We start from the raw sequence: 19,853 nt of genomic DNA, 5'->3' as shown, positions 1-19,853 counted from the left end.
TGGAATCTCATAGACTTTGCTGGTACTGTAAAACGCAGCTGAAATTTGCATAAAAAAAGGCATCAAAAAACGCTGAAAAAAACATGATGTGTGAGCATAGCCTTAAACCTATGTAAATGTTGGTGTAGTGTAGTTTCAGTGTGCTAATATACCCACTGATTGCAATCTCCTCCAGTATCCCACAGCATTAGAATAATCTTCTGAGTCATGTGACGGCAATGTACTGTAGACTCTCCAGATTGCATTGAACTCTATGTATGAGCCGGAAGTCTCTTTAAGAATGTAAGCCTTTGGAAACTTATGCTGACGCTCCATAAGCTTACAATATAAAAGCCACTTCCGGGTCACACCGAGAGTAGCGGGATCCAGAGTGTCTGACACTACACTACACTAACATGTACACAGGTTTAGAAAAAATAATTGGAGTACTTCTTAAATGATGTAGACATGAATATTTCTTAATGTAAACACTTTTTTTCATATGGGTACTTAAAATATATATTCAGCAAACTGAGGAATCATATTCATGCTGGTTAAAGATGTTTCTTGTGCAGTTACTTTTTACTTTCTTTCTGACATTATTATTTTAATGGAAACATACAGTAAACCTCTAGGGCCAATTTGGGCTGCATATAAATTTGAAAAAAAAATCACGGTAGTATTTTGTGTGGTCACCAATAGCTTTGCAAAACTTGCACAGCAATTCCTGATAGTTTGATATTGTATACTTCTATGAACGTGCCTACTGCTATGTAGTGAGAAAGATGAAAGTTATTTTGTAACTGTTTGAAAGGAGCAAAACTATTTCGAACTCTTGAACATCAGTTGATGTGACCAGCACCCAGCACCCAATTGATTCATTAGGCTTCCAATAAAATCTCTACATTTACATCAATTATTTTTTGATTAATTTAATCTAGTTGTTATTGCTAAAGTGGCTTTAACAACAACGTGTGACCTAAGCATTAAGATGTTTTTACCTTCTATTAATGAAATCTGAATCTCAGTGGCTCAGTGGTAAGCAATGTTGCTTTTTCCATGAAGAACAACATCTGCAAATGCTTTTCTATTTTCTATAGATGTTTTCATGGGTTTCCTCCAGGTACTTTGGTTTGTTCCCATACTCCAAAGACATTTTGATAGTGAATGTAGATTGTAACCCCCAATAGAGACAGTAATGAAAAGTATCTGGAAAGCGCAAGGGAATAAGTTGGTTGTATATGAGCAAGCATAATAACTAATAATACATTAATTATACAGCTACAAATAATATTTCTAGATAAATATTCTAGTGGAAATTTTTTAATAATATTCCCTCCAATATTTATTTAGAACAAGTAAATCTAAACATAAAGACTGTAGCACCATCAGAAATCGGGTACATAATTGCTTTTATTTCAGTAATAACCAATAAACCAAAGCTCCGCAAGATTCTTATTATTTAATTTATGTTCACACAACTACAAGCTACGGAGGTAATAGGATTCACAACTAGGACATACAAATGGGCACTCATATACAAAGAAAGTTGACATGGGACAAATCAAAATGATAAAAGTCAGATCGCAATAAACTAATGAAAATGGTGTGCTTTACTTATTACAAAATAAAATGGTCGTAAAACGAAAAGTATAGGCATAAAACCCAATTGCTGCTTTGGCCTTTCAAAGATATTACAGTACTCTAAAATAAAAAGGAGCCGCTAGTAACGGGTTTTCATTCCATCCACTTAAATACTGTACTAAGTCTGGTAATACCACTGTGAAATCATAAGCCAGTTCTTTAGCGTGGTTGTATCTGTTACAAATTTAATCTTCACTGCTATGTCACAACTCATTTTATCCTAGAAGCTTTAAGACGTGGTGCAAAAAAAGTGTTTCTGTTATTCAAGACAAACCTGAAACTGACTGTTTAACAATACCTGTCTACACAATCTTCGTTTCTGCGATGCCCAGGATCGGCAACTGCAACTTTCCCGTTGCCTTCAAGTACAAAAACTAGGAAGCTAAGCTTTCACTCGCTTTACATTTCTTCTAGAAATCATCATTGGATCTTTCTTACAATAACACCTATCAAACATTAAAACATAAGCAGTAGAAATGAAAGACGCGTTTCGGCTACTACAGAGCGGTCTATGGAAATAAGAACCAGAAAGGGTCATATAAGGTGTTAACACAACAACAAAAATGAACATTTCTTTTGAAGACATTACATGTGGAAATTGAGGTCAACTAAGGTTTATGAAAGCCAACTGAGAACTTCAGAAAGAAAAGAGCAGTAAACAAGTAAAATTTATCAAATGATGTGAGAAAAAAACCCTCCAAAACGTACAAATGTCAATCTTGTTTCAGTTTCACATCGGAGCTTTAGGTAAGGTTATTCAGGGGTTACTTTAATTGTAATAATTATATTATAATATGGCTTAATAAGTTGTGGTACATTTGGATTATTTCCTTGTGTGATAATTTGTTGTTGGGACAAATTTAGTTCATTCTGCAACTCATTAAATCTTGACATTTAATCCAGGTCATAATTACTCTAAATTAAAAACAGCAATGAAATACATAAAAATATATGCGTTTTCTTGCGATAAAGTTTTATAAACTGTGCAACAATTTACAGGTTCTCACCTATTAAATTTTGTTGGAGCAGTTATTATAGCAGTTACTGAAATATGTAAATTATATACCATCATTCCCTTGCTTTATTCTTTGAATTTTATATAATGATAAAGGGGCATGCAGATATACGCATAAACTATACTTTTAGCCTTTATAAATATTCTGAACTGTCAATAAAAAGTCTGATTAATGTGTTTGCAGTGTCATATGGCTCACGTTTATCAAATGTCAGAAGTGGGAATTATGTATGACGGGCCAATTAGGAAAGATCATAGCATGTCAGTACATGTTACTTTTAAAAGCACCTTTATTTTCTTTTCTTGTGGGAATTCATTAATATAGTAATAAGTACAAAAAAGTGAGCCAGATAAATAGAAATATGCAAAAATGCAAAAGACGACCATATATGTATTTTTTTTTTATATATATATATATATATATATATACATATATATATATATATATATATATATATATACACACACATACACTGATAAGAGAAATAGAAAGAAGAGCTGATAATTGTTAAAAGCGCAAGATATAAAAAAAATTGGAATGAATCTTTTTGCTAGTAATAGTAAATTAAAAAAAAATGTGTATTCCATTAATTTATAGTTCACAACATACATTCTTTAAATAAAAAAAATCCCATTTAAGAAACAAACACATAAATCACAAAAGTAGGCACAATTCGGTATACACATATGACAAAAACATCATTCACCAAAATCACATAGACATGCTGAAGAATAGAGAGAAATAAATGAATAAATGTGTTCATAGAGGACAGTACTAATACAAGAGGCTTTGTATCAGGAATGTCAACTCTGCATTTAAGTTACAATTCATCATGGGCATGAAAAAGCATGCAATTCAATTTGTAACTATTGGATAATAGTAATTTTATAATGTGCATTTACAACATAAGGCATATAGAAATTAAATAAATATATATTGTATATATATATAACATAAAATAATACACATAAAGTCCTTCCATATTAATAGTAGGGATGCGTGGAAAAAATGGACTAAAGATAAAATCGGAGAGGAGGTTCAGTATCTGCCTGCATTAATTATATTTAAAAAAAATCTTCTCAGATTTCCTTTTATTTTTATTTTTATCACTTTTATTAAAATTGGAATATATATTAACATTATTTTAACAAAATAATAAAAACTTCTAATTATAAATATTGTTATTATTATTCATTTAATTATTATTTTTAGCTTTATTTTTAGTAATCATATGTTATTAATGGAAAGTGTATATCAAACCTTGCTACAAAATAACTGTTTTTTTTTTATCTGCTGACAAAGTTATGAATTATTAATAGGCTCAAAATGAAGTGAACAATGTATTCATAATCAAATACATATATAACAAAGCAGTGTTTTAGCATCTAACATTAATGCACTTATTAACCATTTCCCATACATTTACAAGGAAATTACAGTTTCATTTTTTTTTCAAACCTTCCTGTGTTCTTATTTAATTGTCTATTCGAGCAAGTGCTTATTTTCACTTCTTTCAAGATAGGGGGTGCTTTAAAATTTCGCCTTAGGCAGTGTATCCAAAGTTTGACTTGTAAAGGAAAAACAAAGTGTAATATTTTTCCCACGCTGCTGAATGCAATCAGTAATTAATTCTGCTACAGGCACTATAGATACATGCACTATCTCAACAAGTGAAGATGACGGAAAAGTTCTGTGCGTTATCTGAATCAATTTTTTTTGTATTATCTTCTATTATTAATTTAAAATAAATTATTAATTATTAATAGAAAATGTAACATAATGTACACCATGCAAATAACAAAACCAGGTGGTCAGAAAAAGAATACCCTTATTGTGTTCTTTTGTTTTGATTTTTTATATACTTATTTTAAGTCTATTCATAATTATATATATTTTTTCCTATTCAGCATAACTCATTGCTAGTTTTATAACAACTATTCATATCTATCTATCTATAATCTATCTATCTATCTATCTATCCGTCAGTCTATCTATCTATCTATCTATCGTCTATCTATTATCTATCTATCTATCTATCGTCTATCTATTATCTATCTATCTTTTGTCTATCTATTATCTATGTATTATCTATCTATTATCTATCTATCTTTCTATTATCTATCTCTCATCTATCTATCTATCTATCTATCTTTCATCTCTCTATTATCTATCTATTATTTATCTCTCATCTATCTATCTATTATCTATCTCTCTATCTTTCGTCTATCTATTATCTAGCTGTCTATCTATCTGTCTATTATCTATGTCTCTATCTTTCGTCTATTTATTATCTATCTGTCTATCTATCATGTATCTAATATTCAAACATTTGAAAGTATCATTACTTTTCTTTTTCTGCAGCTCTAATTACTGTTAAACTCACTATACTTTTGATGCTGAATGTTGGCAGTCTACACACATAACAGAATGTGTGCGTTTAAGTAATAAATTAGAGATGTCCAGCAGAAGGCAGTATTACAGTAACTTGGACATAACGTGTTTACTAGCATATATAGCAGTTTAGGACAACTTAATGATAGCATTAGGACAGAAAAATGTAGCTGTTTCTGGTTTTTCAATGTTAATATCCATTCCCTTGAAACCCAAATATATTGACAATGTAATGAGATATTACTAGCGCTTTTAAGGCCCCTATCAACCCATCAAGCAATCTATGTTGAAAGTATTTTCCCTTCTAAAATGGCGAGATATTTAAAGTGAACTTGCCGGTCGGCACTTACCATGTTAAACAAAGCACTCGGTAATGAGTTGCATCTCCAAGAACATAGAAGTGTAAAGGTCTTATCTCCACTGCAGCAATCTCCATTATTCATTTTAAACAAGCCTCTAACCTCACACTCATTAACCTTTTTGTATTATGATGATCATTTGATTTTCTAGTTTCTGGAATGCTTGTTTTATAGAACAGAGGGTAAAAAAAAAAAACTAACAATAATGCCCCCCGCCCACCTTAATTTTAGTCTGTGTCAACAGAGGGAGATAATAATTTATATTTAATGTGTGTTGTGTACAAAGTCTGCTGATCACCTTCCTTCCATTTTACAAAATCCATGTTAAAGAAGCTCGCGCTGACAAGTAATGTAACAGCATATGTTTGGATTTTTGTATTTCAAAGATCCGACTAGTTTATCTGAATTCCAGATTTAGAGCTTTGTTATGTGTGATAGTTATGATAATATGATCACTATAGGCAGTGAGACAGGGAGACACAAATCCCTTCGAAAATCCCTTCCTCTATTTCCTACAGCTGCTGCTGATGCAGTTTAATATCTCATAGAATGATTGAAAAAAAGCAGGCCAAACTCCCGTTTTAATAAAAAAAAATTTAACAGGTCTACATATAGTTATGAAAGATGTTATTTGCAATACCAATTTTTAATAAAAGAAGTTTCTCGAATCAAAGACTTTTCCCGGAGGAAAACCAATATGAGTGACTTTTTTTTTTGCATGTACTATTTAATACTCTTTAAAGGTTATAAAACTAGGAGATAAAAATAATTAAGTTTCCACTTTTTTTTTTCCTTTTTGTTAAGGATCAGAGTTCATGAATGATCAAATAGCTTTATTTCGTATGAAAGAAGATTGCTTATGAGAAACAGAATGTAAAAACAAGATAGATGTGAAATAGTGGTGTGCCCGATACATTCACAGGCTTCTTCCTTTATATTACTCCAGCTCTTAATAATAATATTACATTGTATTTCAGTCCAACAACATGCCTTACAGGGGTTGTCCACTTTAAGGAAATTACTCCCCAAATGCTGTCAAATACCTAAACCAACCAACAAACACAGCAGGTACTCAACTGCTTTGGGTCCAGTGTTGGCTTCCCGCCGCTGCACCCATGTCAGTGTTTTGGCTGCAGCGGTCACTGCTGTGTCCAACCACTGACCTAAGTGGCTCATGCTATCTACCGCAATATAGCCGCTGAGCTCAGTGACTGGCTGCAGCTGAGTTGTGAGATGTTGATGTGATGTCACTGCTGCAAACATTGAGACCACAGCAGTGGTGTGCAGCCATCGTAGGATGGGGTTAGGGGGGTGAGAACCTCGTGTGTTTGTTATTTAATGTATTTTATAGCATTTCAGATCCACTTTCCTGAAAGTGGACAACCCCTTTAGGTTGGGATTAAACTGAATGATGGATAAGGAAGGTCTCAAGTATAAGATTGTCAACACAAGTACTATCGCTAATATCACTATAATGGAAGTCTATAATAAATGAATCTATATTCTGACTAATAGCATCCTGAACTTAAAGGGGCTGTCCTGTAAAAAGAAGTTATCGCTGATAGATGGGCATTGGTGAGAACTCTAGGACCCCACTAATAGCCAGAACAGGGCATTTTTATCATCTACTATGGAACTGCCAAGCACATCACTTGGCTTTTTTTGGCTGGTCCATGGAGAATAAATTGAGCACTTGAGCATGTGCACTGCTGCTCCATTGTAATAGGGATAAAACTGACCAATGTGGGTGATTGGTAAATGTCCCAACAGTTGAACCATCTATCAGTTATTATTAGTGTTGAGCCAGTATGTTCTATTAACCCTTTCACCGAGTATGCTGGGGCCGAGCTCCGAGTATTTACAGCTGCTTGGTGATATGGTTGAATCACTCCCGTGTGCATGATTTGCAACTGTTTGACAGTTTTATTACATGTAAGGAATGTCTATTTCTTACACATTCCTCACATGTAATAAAGCTGTCAAACAGTTGCAAATCATGCACACGGAAGCGATTCAACCATATCACCGAGCAGCTATAAATACTCGGAGCTCGGCCCGAGCATACTCGGACAGAACATACTCGCTCAACACTAGCTATTATTTATCTCATGGATAGGTTATAATTTCCTTTCACCGGACAATCCCTTTAACTTATACACTTTGCTATGCCTAGTACAAGGTCTAGAGGGGAAGGGTGCAAGGATTCAAAGAATACTAAAAAATAAATCCATGTGTGGTCTACTGTACACTCAAGACATAAGTCCTTTCATATCACTTAATTTTTATTTTGTGATATAAAATTCATGATACTCTGCATAGAGTTAAATGATAAAATTCTGATTGCCTGTGGACACCACTAGATGGAGTATAGAGCTTATGTATTGTTTAGACAGTATGCAGTAAGCTCCAAAGCTCCCTCTAGTGGCAGCTGAAATCTAACTGTATCTGTGCAAGGATTTGGAGCACTATTTTATATCATATATATTATATATCATTTAGCTCTGACTGCTTTAAAGATAAATTATTGAATTATTTTAAAAACAGATTTGGACTTAGAAATGATTTCATTTATTGTGCTTAATACTTTGCATGCAGTGTAATGCATCAATTTAACTGGTAATTTAATTTAAACATTTAAAATATAAGTTTTTACTTCTAAAATAAAAAATCTGTTATTAGCAATCAATGCTCAACATGTGTAACAGCACTCAGCAGTTAGATTTTCACCCCATAATGAGCTACATGAGGGGAATAAATACAATGAAGAAATTGATTGTACAAAAAAAATTATTATGACTAGGCACACAATTGCAGGATGTTGATTAATTGGGAGTTCTTTTTATGTGTTCTTTTTAGTACTATTTATTTGTATATTATAATTGTTAATATTGATAACAATTGTCATAACAATACTTTCTACTATTATTAAATACACTTATTTTGCATCACCTGCTTAAAATAATTTTCAATTCTAATTAACGCATGTGAAACAAATGTAATTACATATGTGTTTATAAAGTAGAATGATCAGCCTGATTTTTTTTAACTTGTATATATATATACATGGTATAGAGATCATAACTAAAGTGGCTTTTTACCAGATTGATCATTAAGTGGTTCCCTCATATACTGTAGCACTTCAGACTTACTTTCCCCTTCCATCATGAAGTAATTGTTTTGAGGTTCTTGACTATTCTTCTTTATATTTACAAATGTATATAATATGTATGTAAAGCGCTGCGGAATATGTTAGCGCTATATAACAATAAAGATTATTATTATTATTATTCAATCCTTTGGGTTTACTTGCTACCTTCATATACCAACCTGCCTTGTTTCAAACAAAAAAAAAATCAGACCCAAAATGTAATGAAAAGCATATTTGGCTTCAGTATAATAAAAGAAATCCCAATGTACAACGCCAAACAAGCATTTCAAGTAGTGTGAACATAGTCTGATATAGGAATGATGTATTTTATTTTACCTTTAAAAATGGACAGAATAATTTCTTCCAATTACAGTTCCCATTGCCCCTCGAATACATTCTGACATATAAATTATATACTTTATTTTACCATTATCTATTTTAGTATCAGAGTCTGTTCACATTTAAATGCAAGACTAATACATATTTCTTATGAGCATTGCTAAATTATTCTTTTTTTACTCAATGCTAAAATGACATACTGCAGAAGTATTGGACAAACATATTAATCGGTTAAATTCATTACTGTACTAATTCTAATCTTTAGCTAAATCTATTACAACAATGCTAATTATCTAGTCTTTTTCCAAAGTGGTTGAACTGAATATATGTACACACCTACAATATTTAGGGAGCTAAGTAGCACTCTGAAGCTGAAGATTCCACTCCTTATACAGGGAATTTTCATTGTTGAGCCTAAACTTTTGCCTACTTTTATTTTTAAACCTGTCCTATCTTGGTATTTTTTTTAATTACGCTTATCTAAGGATTCCCTAGTGCTCCTCTGAGTCCTCAGCCAGACATCTAGAATCCTCTTCCAGTGTGAATGGGTGAACATAGGTTTCTTTTTCCACTTTAAGACCATGGTGAGTCTTGTTTAAAAAAAAAAAAGCTGGATGACCCCTTTAATTTCTTTAAGATATCTGCCATAGATCATTGGAGGATGTATACTTCCCATAAAATCCCATGAAAAACAGCTCTTAAAATCTCATTGTCATTGCCACCACTACTCATTAAATACAAGACCATTGATATAAATACCGATACAAATCGGCGGAGTACCACACATCTCAACTATAATTTTTGACCCCAGTTTGTTAAAAAATGCTGTTTAGAATGTCATTCTATGTGTAAGAACACAGTGACTGCAGCCTGATGCTTTTTTTACAATGTTTAATCCTAATAGTCTTATAATATTAATTAGGTTAAATTCCCCCGATGAGTTTATGTTGAGTTTTTGATGATACATATGTTCACTTTGTCAAACTCGCAGCGTCTTACAGTTACAGTCGATGGGAAGTACAGAAATCGAATGCCCCCTGTGCTTTTTCTTTTGCATAGCATTATGAATACAGGACCCTCCATTCATAAATGACTTGACCTTCCACTCTCTGCCTGCATAAGAACCTCTGCCCAGGTCACAAACCATGCCTAGAAAACCCTATAATATCCATTTATAGATATCTATAAAAAATGGCAAGATATGTGCAAACATTGAATATGCGAACTTTGAACTACATTTCTGCAATATAAACTCATTATTATAGTCTAAAGAACAATAATGAAGTCCAAATTTCATTTATTCGATCTTTATATATGTTAGCAGATGCTGGTCAGTTTTGATTTTTTGCAGCACATATTTTGAGGTCGGGACTGCCTCCATATTTGGTTGAGCACTCTTCCCATCAGTCTAAGGTTAGGTTTCCATGATGGGTATTTGGTCAGTCCTTGACGCTGCATATTTTCGTTGTGCAAAAAAACCGCAGCGTCTTACATTTCCAGCAAAGTGGATGGAATTGATAGAAATCTCATGCGCACTGTGCTTTTTTATGCTGCGTAAACTGTTTCATATCCGCAACATGTCAATTCTCTTGCGAATACGCCAAGTTTTATGTGGGGATTTTTCTAATTAAATTGCATTAGATACAGAAAATCCACAGGTAAAAAACGCACTCAAAAACACAAGTAACCTAATTTACATAATAGGTCCAGAAAATCTGCAACATCAAAAACTCACCAAATACTCATGGTGGGAACGAAGCCTTATGAGTTTACAGTGATGTAGGCAAGTGAAGCATTGACTGGTCAATGTATATTTAATTTAAGCACCACCCAATGACATTGTTTCAGGATTTTCTTCATGGTTTAGACCATAGAAGTATATTGTAATGCAGCTGCTATATAAAGAATAGGTTGTCCAGACCTCTTCAGCATGGTTGACAGGTCTTGTATTGAAACTAAGAGCATGTGACTACATCTAATTGTATTCTAATTATATTGCACAGTGGCGTGACACTTAATGTAATGTTAATTGGTTAAACGCCCAGATAACTTTAACTAGCTGTGACCCTTATAAACTGTGTAAAGCAGCCCTGGGATATATTATATGTCAATGCAGCCATTGCAGTAGCTATTAACGCTTTCCAGTGATTATGGAACATATGGGGATGTATTGTGATATCTCTGTCATGTTGACAGCCAAAGAATATACTGTAACATTTATTTCATTGTGGATAATAAATTGTCTGTCTACAGAGATTGCTAAATTGACATGTAAGAAGAAGAGCCGGAGATATACAATAAAGATTAAATATAAGAGCCACAAGTCTTACCATAGATTCTCCATGAAACATTTTCTTACCTACTCTTATTGAGCAGTGACAGTAAAGGCAAACCTTACAAAGTGACTTTTTATTCTCTATTTTACCACATGCTGATAAAGAAAAATATCAGAGCATAATAAAATTTCATATAAAAAACGTTCCAGAATTGTTATGTTAGTGGCACGTCCTTACAGAGCTTGCATCCATCCTATCAATGTTATATTATTAATATGTGTTTAGTACATAACAAATAGAAAAAGAAATATCAAAGATATTTATTCAAATCAGATGCCACAGAACAGAGTAGATTAAAAAATGCTCCGGTGACATTTGTGTTTAGAAAGTGACCTGTAAATAAATAGTTGACCTAACAGTCTTCCCAAGGGGGGAACTGAAAATTGAAAGGCCAAGGTCACTTATTAGGCTAAGAGGTTAATTTCACCTCAAAATGAAAGTTGTTCAGAATCTGAGATAGAGACGCGGTCTGGAACAGCAGAGAGGGGGCTTCAATTTTCACTATTTATTATTCTCCTATATATATATATGTGTGTGTGTTTGCAGAGGGAGCATTTTATGACAATCTGCTAAACGGTTTTTGAGACCTGCGCGAGCATCAGCTGAACATGATATTGTCCAGCAAATGACAAAACTTCCATTGGTGCTTCTGGTTCGGCTCATTCAGTGGAAGAGCTCTAATGTATGTTTGTTCTCTGGATTAGGTATTTGAGAAGCCTGAGAAGTCATTTTCCTACCAGTATCTCTGTGCCATGTGTAAAACAGAAATATGTGTGCAAGGAAAACTTAGCATTGTATGATACAGCGAGCTTCCATTACCATAAAGTTCTATGCAGCAAATAAACATATCATAAAACATTAATTGCGCTTCACATTTAATTTCCAAGAATGCAAAGTGCAGTTGAGCAGGAAAAATGTTAAAAATCTTAAAGAATATATCATCGTATAACAAAAATCGTCATTCATATTACAATGTTTTTATTTTATGACGCTGAAATGTAACCACCATACCATGCCTGATTAGTGTCATAATGTGAACAGAATACAATACATGCTGCATCCAAATAATGTCCCCATACTATGACCAAGAAATGTCCCCAAAGAATGTTGCAATAGACCATGGTGAGCAAATACTTTTCCTGAGGAGCCACATGAGAGACCGTGACTGTTATGATTAATTCTGATCAATATTAATCAATCAATATTAATATTAACATATTAATTAAAATTATTTTTAATACCCAAAAACATATTGATGCACCGTATGCAAATAGCACTATACTATGCCCAAATAATGCAAATTATATTTTAAGAGGAGAGAGTCCAAAGAAATTATTTTACAATGTTTGTCAGATGTGTATGACTGTATGATCACACCAAGCAGGATTTGGCTGTATATATACACTATATATGATATCTACACAAAAATTAATAAGAGATTTTAACAAAAAATGATTTGCTTCAATCCCTAATTCAGTTGCAGTTAACAACAGGATTGAAAATTGCCTTCAAATGTGAACATAGTCTATACACAAAACAGATGGTTGGACTTCTGACAATTTTTTGGACAGCCTGACCCAAAAGAAATTGCTATGATCACTATGATTACTAGAATTGTGATTACTTAATAGAATAAAACTAAAAAATTAAAACATCTTCATTCAACAGTTTTATACACGGGTTAAAATTACTCCAAAAACCTATAAACTTTAACCTATAATGAGCTTTATAGATTATAGTGGGTAAAAATAAGGCATTTATCTTTTTAAACTCTTATTTTTTATTTATTATTTTTTATAAAAACTTCCTTGGGGTGACCTTATTTGGGGGCACAGATTTTTTTCCTGTGATATACCGTAAGTACGGCAATTTGTATTTGTTGTATGGCAGCTGATATGAATGGAACTTAATGGTGGGAAAAATGTCAATAGACTAAAACAGTGTCCAGAAAATGATATAGTATAACCCTCTACTCTGGGAATAAGTAGTAAAAGGGAAGCAGCCTCTAGGACCCTGTCTGTGTATATAGTGTATCTATCCTGCCTTATTTAAGCCTTGAACATCACAATAGCATTGTCATCTTCCATTAATTCCCCCACCCTCTAATTATAATGCTATGACATTGCTGATGATAATAAAAACCCGACAAACATTCTTGTTAAGTCTGGTTATAGCATAAGACTATAATAAGTTGAGATCATGTTTAGAAAATATTTTAGTACCATCATAATTGTAGGTCTGGGATAATGTCTTCCCTAGTGGGCACAAGGTCTCTCCCTGAAAGTCATGTTTTATGGACAGAAAACAGCAATATGTTAGGCTGTTTGGAATACTTAGCATCTGTCCTTCCATGTGAATTCTGTACAGCATATCACTTTCTGGAATTGTGTCAATTTTGTTAATAGCTTCCAGAAAAATCATTGAGCCATTTCTTCTAGATTGATCTTATATGGTCTGATGACAGAGGGGGTCAGTGTAGCTATGGAAGCTATTGTAAGTGTCAAACGTGCAGGTTTTTTTTTTTTTTACATCGGAAAGCTTGTAACTCTTTTTTATGTCTTTTTCTGAGCTCCTCTCAGCTGATTTATAGCCACAGACTACATTAAATTTGAATGTGTAGTGAAACAAATAGTAATCAAATTGCAAAAATGATTATTTTTTTGCCCAGCTAAAATACATGCATTTAAGAAATAAAAAAAATGTCCTCAAAAGGGTCCAACTCCTTTAAAAAATCACTCCTATTAAGTTTTTTATTCATTAAATGTCTGTATATGTGCATGTAATGTAGTGTAAGTGTATAAATATAATCGCCTACTGCCGCTTTCTTTGGTGTCCAGCGGCGTCCTCCTACTCTTCTTGGCAATGTCACCATGATTGTGTTATGACCAGCCGGCTCACTCTGTGCTCTGGGAGCCGGAAATCTCATTTACAATGTAAGTCTATGGAGCCTTGTTCTGATACTCCATAGGCTTACATTGTAAAAGCCACTATTGGACCATGCAGAGCACAGTGTGACCTGGACAGTCTGGAGAGTGGTGACATCCCTGAGAAGAGAAGAGGAACAGCATAGGACACTGGAGAGAGCAGCAGAAAGGAGAGTATATTAATACACTGACACTACATTACATGCATATATACAACCCCTGGCAAAAATTATGGAATCACCGGGCTCGGAGGATGTTCATTCAGCTGTTTAATGTTGTTGAAAAAAAGCAGATCACAGACATGGCACAAAACTAAAGTCATTTCAAATGGCAACTTTAGGGCTTTAAGAAACACTAAAAGAAATCAAGATTAAAAATGTGGTACTTAGTAAGGGTAATTTTTTTCAGACCAAGCAGAGGGAAAAAATTATGAAATCACTCAATTCTGAGGAAAAAATTATGGAATCATGAAAAACAAACCAACAAAAGAACACTCCAATACATCATAAGTATTTTGTTACACCACCTCTGGCTTTAATAACAGCTTGCAGTCTCTGAGGCATGGACTTAATGTGTGACAAACAGTACTCTTCATCAATCTGGCTCCAACTTTCTCTGATTGCTGTTGCCAGATCAGCTTTGCCGGTTGGAGCCTTGTCATGGACCATTTTCTTCAACTTCCACCAAAGATTTTCAATTGGATTGAGATCCGGACTATTTGCAGGCCATGACATTGACCTTATGTGTCTTCTTTCAAGGAATGTTTTCACAGGTTTTTGCTCTATGGAAGGATGCATTATCATCTTGAAAAATGATGTCATCATCCCCAAACATGCTTTCAATTGATTGGATAAGAAAACTGTCCAAAATATCACTGTAAACTTGGGCATTTATTGAAGATGTAATGACAGCCATCTCCCCAGTACCTTTACCTGACATGCAGCCCCATATCATCAATGACTGTGGAAATTTGCATGTTCTCTTCATGCACTTATCTTTATAAATCTCATTAGAATGGCACCAAACAAAAGTTCCAGCATCATCACCTTGCCCAATGCAGATTCGCGATTCATCACTGAATATGACTTTCATCCAGTCATCCACGATTGCTTTTCCTTAGCCCATTGTAACCTTGTTTTTTTTCTGTATAGGTGTTAATGATGGCTTATGGTTAGCTTTTCTGTATGTAAATCCCATTTCCTTTAGGCGGTTTCTTACAGTTCGGTCACAGACATTGACTCCAGTTTCCTCTCATTTGTTCCTCATTTGTTTTGTTGTGCATTTCCTGCTTTGGAGACATATTGCTTTAAGCTTCCGGTCTTGACGCTTTGATGTCTTCCTTGGTCTACCAGTATGTTTGCCTTTAACAACTGTTATGGATCCGGGTGGTGGATCCTCTGTGCTGCGGTGCAAGGAGGGACCAGAGGGGCGTAACTAGGTATCAACTCGGACTGACCAAGGTCACAAGGCGGCTCAATCGACTCCGTGAACCAGGGAAGGACCGAGCAGAGGGACCAGGAGGTACTCTGGGCCTGTCCTTGTATGAGAGCAGGTGACTCCCACGGGTAACTGGCAAGAGCCTCCGGGTAGGCATGGCAGGTAACTGGTAGGAGCCTCCAGGTAGGCTGGCAGATAGGCACGGCAGGTAACTGGTAGGAGCCTCCAGGTAGGCTGGCTGGTAGGCACGGCAGGTAACTAGTATGTTCTCCGGGTAGGCAGGCAAGCCTGGCCCATTGACAGACTGGCGGGTTTGGATCGTAGGCAGATTGTCGGGCTGGAGAGTACACTTGGCTGGCGGAGACAGGTAGTCAGGCTGGCGGACAGGACTGGTAGTCAGGCTGGCGGACTGGACTGGTAGTCAGGCTGGCGGACTGGACTGGTAGTCAGGCTGGCAGACTGGACTGGTAGTCAGGCTGGCGGACTGGACTGGTAGTCAGGCTGGCAGACTGGACTGGAAGTCAGGCTGGTGGACTGGACTGGTAGTCAGACTAGCAGTGGGATCTGAGGGCTAAAGCAGAGTTTAGAACACAAAGCTACAACCTTGCACGGGCACCTCCATTTTAGAGGAGGTGCCTTTTATATGAGAAGTCCTCCGGCCATTGGCCGGGGACTCCTTAGGATGGCGTGCGCGGCCCCTTTAAGAGGGGGGTGCGTGCGCCCTAAACACAGTGCCCGGGAAGCTGTGCGCGCCGGAAGCAACAGCAGGAGAGCCGGAAGACGCCGGGCAGGGAGCGCGGCGGTAAGGGGGACGACGTCTCTGCCTGTCAGGGGGCAGAGACGCCGATGCTACAGTACCCCCCCTTTACGCCCCCTCTTTTTTAGGCCTGAAAGAAATTTTTAAGGAGAAGCGGGGCGTGGATGTTCTCCCTCTGTTCCCAAGTTCTCTCCTCAGGGCCAAACCCGTTCCAATCCACCAGAAAAAAGGTTTTTCCTATTACCCTCTTGGTGGCCAGAATGTTCTCTACCTCATAGACGTCCTCAGTGGAGACCGGAGCTGGGGAGGTACCTGGATCGTCAGAAAAAGAATTAAGAACAACTGGTTTGAGGAGAGATACGTGGAAGGAGTTGGGAATCCGTAAAGTGGCCGGGAGTTTTAACTTGTAGGCCACCGGATTGATTTGTTTGAGGACTTCAAATGGACCGAGGAACCGTGGACCCAACTTATAGGAGGGTATTTTGAGACAAACATGTTTGGAGGAGAGCCAAACCTTGTCTCCCGGACGGAATTGAGGTGGTTCCAGATGTCTCTTGTCGGCATGTCTCTTCATCTGCTCGGAGGATTGAAGAAGTGCGGATCTAGTGTCCTTGCAGATGGTGGAAAATTCACTGACCAGAGACTCCGCGGCAGGGTTGTCCACTGAAGCAGATACGGGAAATGGAATCCGGGGATGTTGACCGTAGACCACAAAGAACGAGGACTTGGAAGAAGATTCGCTGTCATGGTTATTATAGGAGAACTCGGCCCATGATAGGAGCTCTGCCCAATCGGAATGGTGAGTGTTGACAAAGTGCCGGAGGAAGCTAGTAAGGATCTGGTTGATACGTTCCACTTGGCCATTGGACTGTGGGTGGTAAGCAGAGAAGAAGTCCAGGGTGACATCCAGCAGCTTACACGTAGCTCTCCAGAAGCGCAAAGTAAACTGGACCCCGCAATCAGACACAATGTGGAGGGGCAGGCCGTGAAGACGGAAGATGTTATGTATGAAGTCCTTAGCCAGCACAGATGCAGAGGGTAGACCAGGCAGAGGGATAAAGTGGGCCATTTTAGAAAAGCGGTCAGCGACCACCCAAATGACAGTACAACCGGGAGAAACAGGGAGATCAGTAATAAAGTCCATAGCAATGTGTTGCCATGGGGCAGCAGGTACGGGAAGAGGCAGGAGATGGCCGGCTGGAAGATGTCTGGGAACCTTGTTGCGGGCACAGGACGAACAGGCTGTGACGAAGTCTACCACATCCTTGCGTAGGGTAGGCCACCAGTAATTCCGGGTAATGAGCAGGAAGGTCTTCTTCTGGCCAGCATGGCCGGCTAATTTAGATGAATGACCCCAGTGAAGAACCTTCTTATGATCCGGGACTGCTACAAACGTCTTACTGGGTGGGAGACGAGACAGGTCCAAGGGAGCCACATTCATCACTTTGGAGGGATCGATGATATGCATAGGCTCCTCCTCTTGATCGGAAGACAGAAAGGATCGGGACAAGGCGTTGGCTTTAACGTTCTTGTCCGCAGGGCGGTAATGTAAGGTAAAGTTGAAGCGGGCGAAGATCAAAGACCTCCGGGCCTGACGTGGATTGAGTCTTTGGGCATTCTGTAGATATGCCAGGTTTTTGTGGTCAGTGTAGATGACCACAGGGTGCAGAGCCCCCTCAAGCAGGTAACGCCACTCCTCCAGCGCCAATTTGATGGCTAGAAGTTCTCGGTCTCCTGTGGAATAGTTGCGCTCGGATGAGGAGAAGAGCTCGGAGAAGAAGCCGCAGGTTACCATTCTCCCGGATGGAGATTTCTGGGTGAGCACCGCTCCGGCTCCGGAAGAGGAAGCATCAACCTCCAGAAAGAATTGTTTGTTGCAATCTGGATGGTGCAACAGCGGGGCAGAAGAGAAGGCTTGTTTCAAGGAAAGGAAGGCCTCCCCCGCTTCAGACATCCAATCCTTAGGATTTGCTCCTTTACGGGTGAGCGCAGAGATGGATGCAGTCCGGGAAGAGAAATGTGGGATGAAGAGACGGTAATAGTTAGCGAAGCCCAGGAATCGCAGAATCGCCTTCAACCCCTCCGGACGGGGCCACTTTAAGACGGCATAGACCTTCTCAGGGTCCATCCGTAGACCTATCTTAGAGATAATATAGCCCAGGAATGGAAGAGAGGTCTGCTTGAAGAGGCATTTCTCAAGTTTTGCGTATAGGTGATTCTACCTGAGCCTAAGCAGGACCTGACGAACATCCCTCCGGTGTGTGGGAAGATCTGGAGAGAAGACCAAGATGTCATCCAGGTACACCACCACGCAGGAATATAAGAGGTCACAGAAGATGTCATTGACTAGTTCTTGGAAGACGGCTGGAGCATTACAGAGGCCGAAGCACATCACATGGTATTCATAGTGGCCGTCCCGGGTATTGAATGCCGTCTTCCACTCGTCTCCTTGGTGGATCCGGATTAAATTGTACGCCCCACGAAGATCGAGCTTGGTAAAGATCTTCGTGCCTTTAAGGCGGTCAAACAGCTCAGAAATGAGCAACAGAGGGTATTTATTTTTGATAGTAATCAGGTTGAGTCCTCTATAATTGATACAGGAGTGTAGTGAACCGTCTTTCTTTTTTACGAAGAAGAATCCAGCTGCAGCCAGGGAGGTAGATTTCTGGATGAATCCCCTAGCCAGATTTTCTTCGATGTACTCCGACATGGCCCTGGTTTTGGCCAACGACAAAGGGTAGATACGCCCACGGGGTGGAGTGGCACCGGGTACCAGGTGGATAGGGCAATCATATGGCCTATGAGGTGGCAGTGTCTCTGCCTCCTTCTTGTCAAAGATATCTGCATAGGACCAGTAAGGTGCCGGAAGACCAGGTAAATTAGCTGGAGAAGACAGGGGTCTAACCGGGCGAACCGGAACCAGGCAGGTCTCATGGCAATCCTGCCCCCAACAGAGCACCTCACCGGACTGCCAATTCAGAACGGGTTCATGTCTCTGTAGCCAGGATAGACCTAGCAAAAGGGAGTGAGAGAGTCCGGATAGCACATGGAAGGAGATCCTCTCCGAGTGCAGCATTCCCACCTGAAGGGTTACAGGCTCAGTGACGAGCAAGATGGTCACCGGAAGGAGTCTTCCATCCACGGAAGCGACTGCCAATGGTTCAGCCAGAGGTTTGGTAGTAATCTGATACTTCTCTACAAGGGACTGGGAAATGAGATTCCCAGTGGCTCCGGAATCCAGGTGGGCGGTTTCAAAGAAGCGGCTCTCTCCACAGGAAATAGAGACAGATAAAGTCAAGAACAGAGAGGATTTAGTCTTGCCTAGGATGACCTCTCTGAGTGGTCCTAGACACTGGAGTTTCCCGGCTTCACCAGACAGGAACGGATCAGATGCTCCTTGCTACCACAGTAGAAACAGCTCCCTTTGGCTCGGCGTGTTTCTTGGTGAGACTTGACCATCTTGGTCTGGTCGATCTGCATGGGTTCGAGCGAGCTCGCCCAGGGAGTTGCTGGTTGGGAGGCA

This window comes from Phyllobates terribilis, unplaced genomic scaffold, assembly GCF_046119375.1.
Source record: "Phyllobates terribilis strain yellow unplaced genomic scaffold, ASM4611937v1 Scaffold_1__5_contigs__length_1240528914, whole genome shotgun sequence".
In the NCBI taxonomy this organism is placed as follows: Eukaryota; Metazoa; Chordata; class Amphibia; order Anura; family Dendrobatidae; genus Phyllobates; species Phyllobates terribilis.
This window is presented reverse-complemented; position numbering follows the sequence as displayed.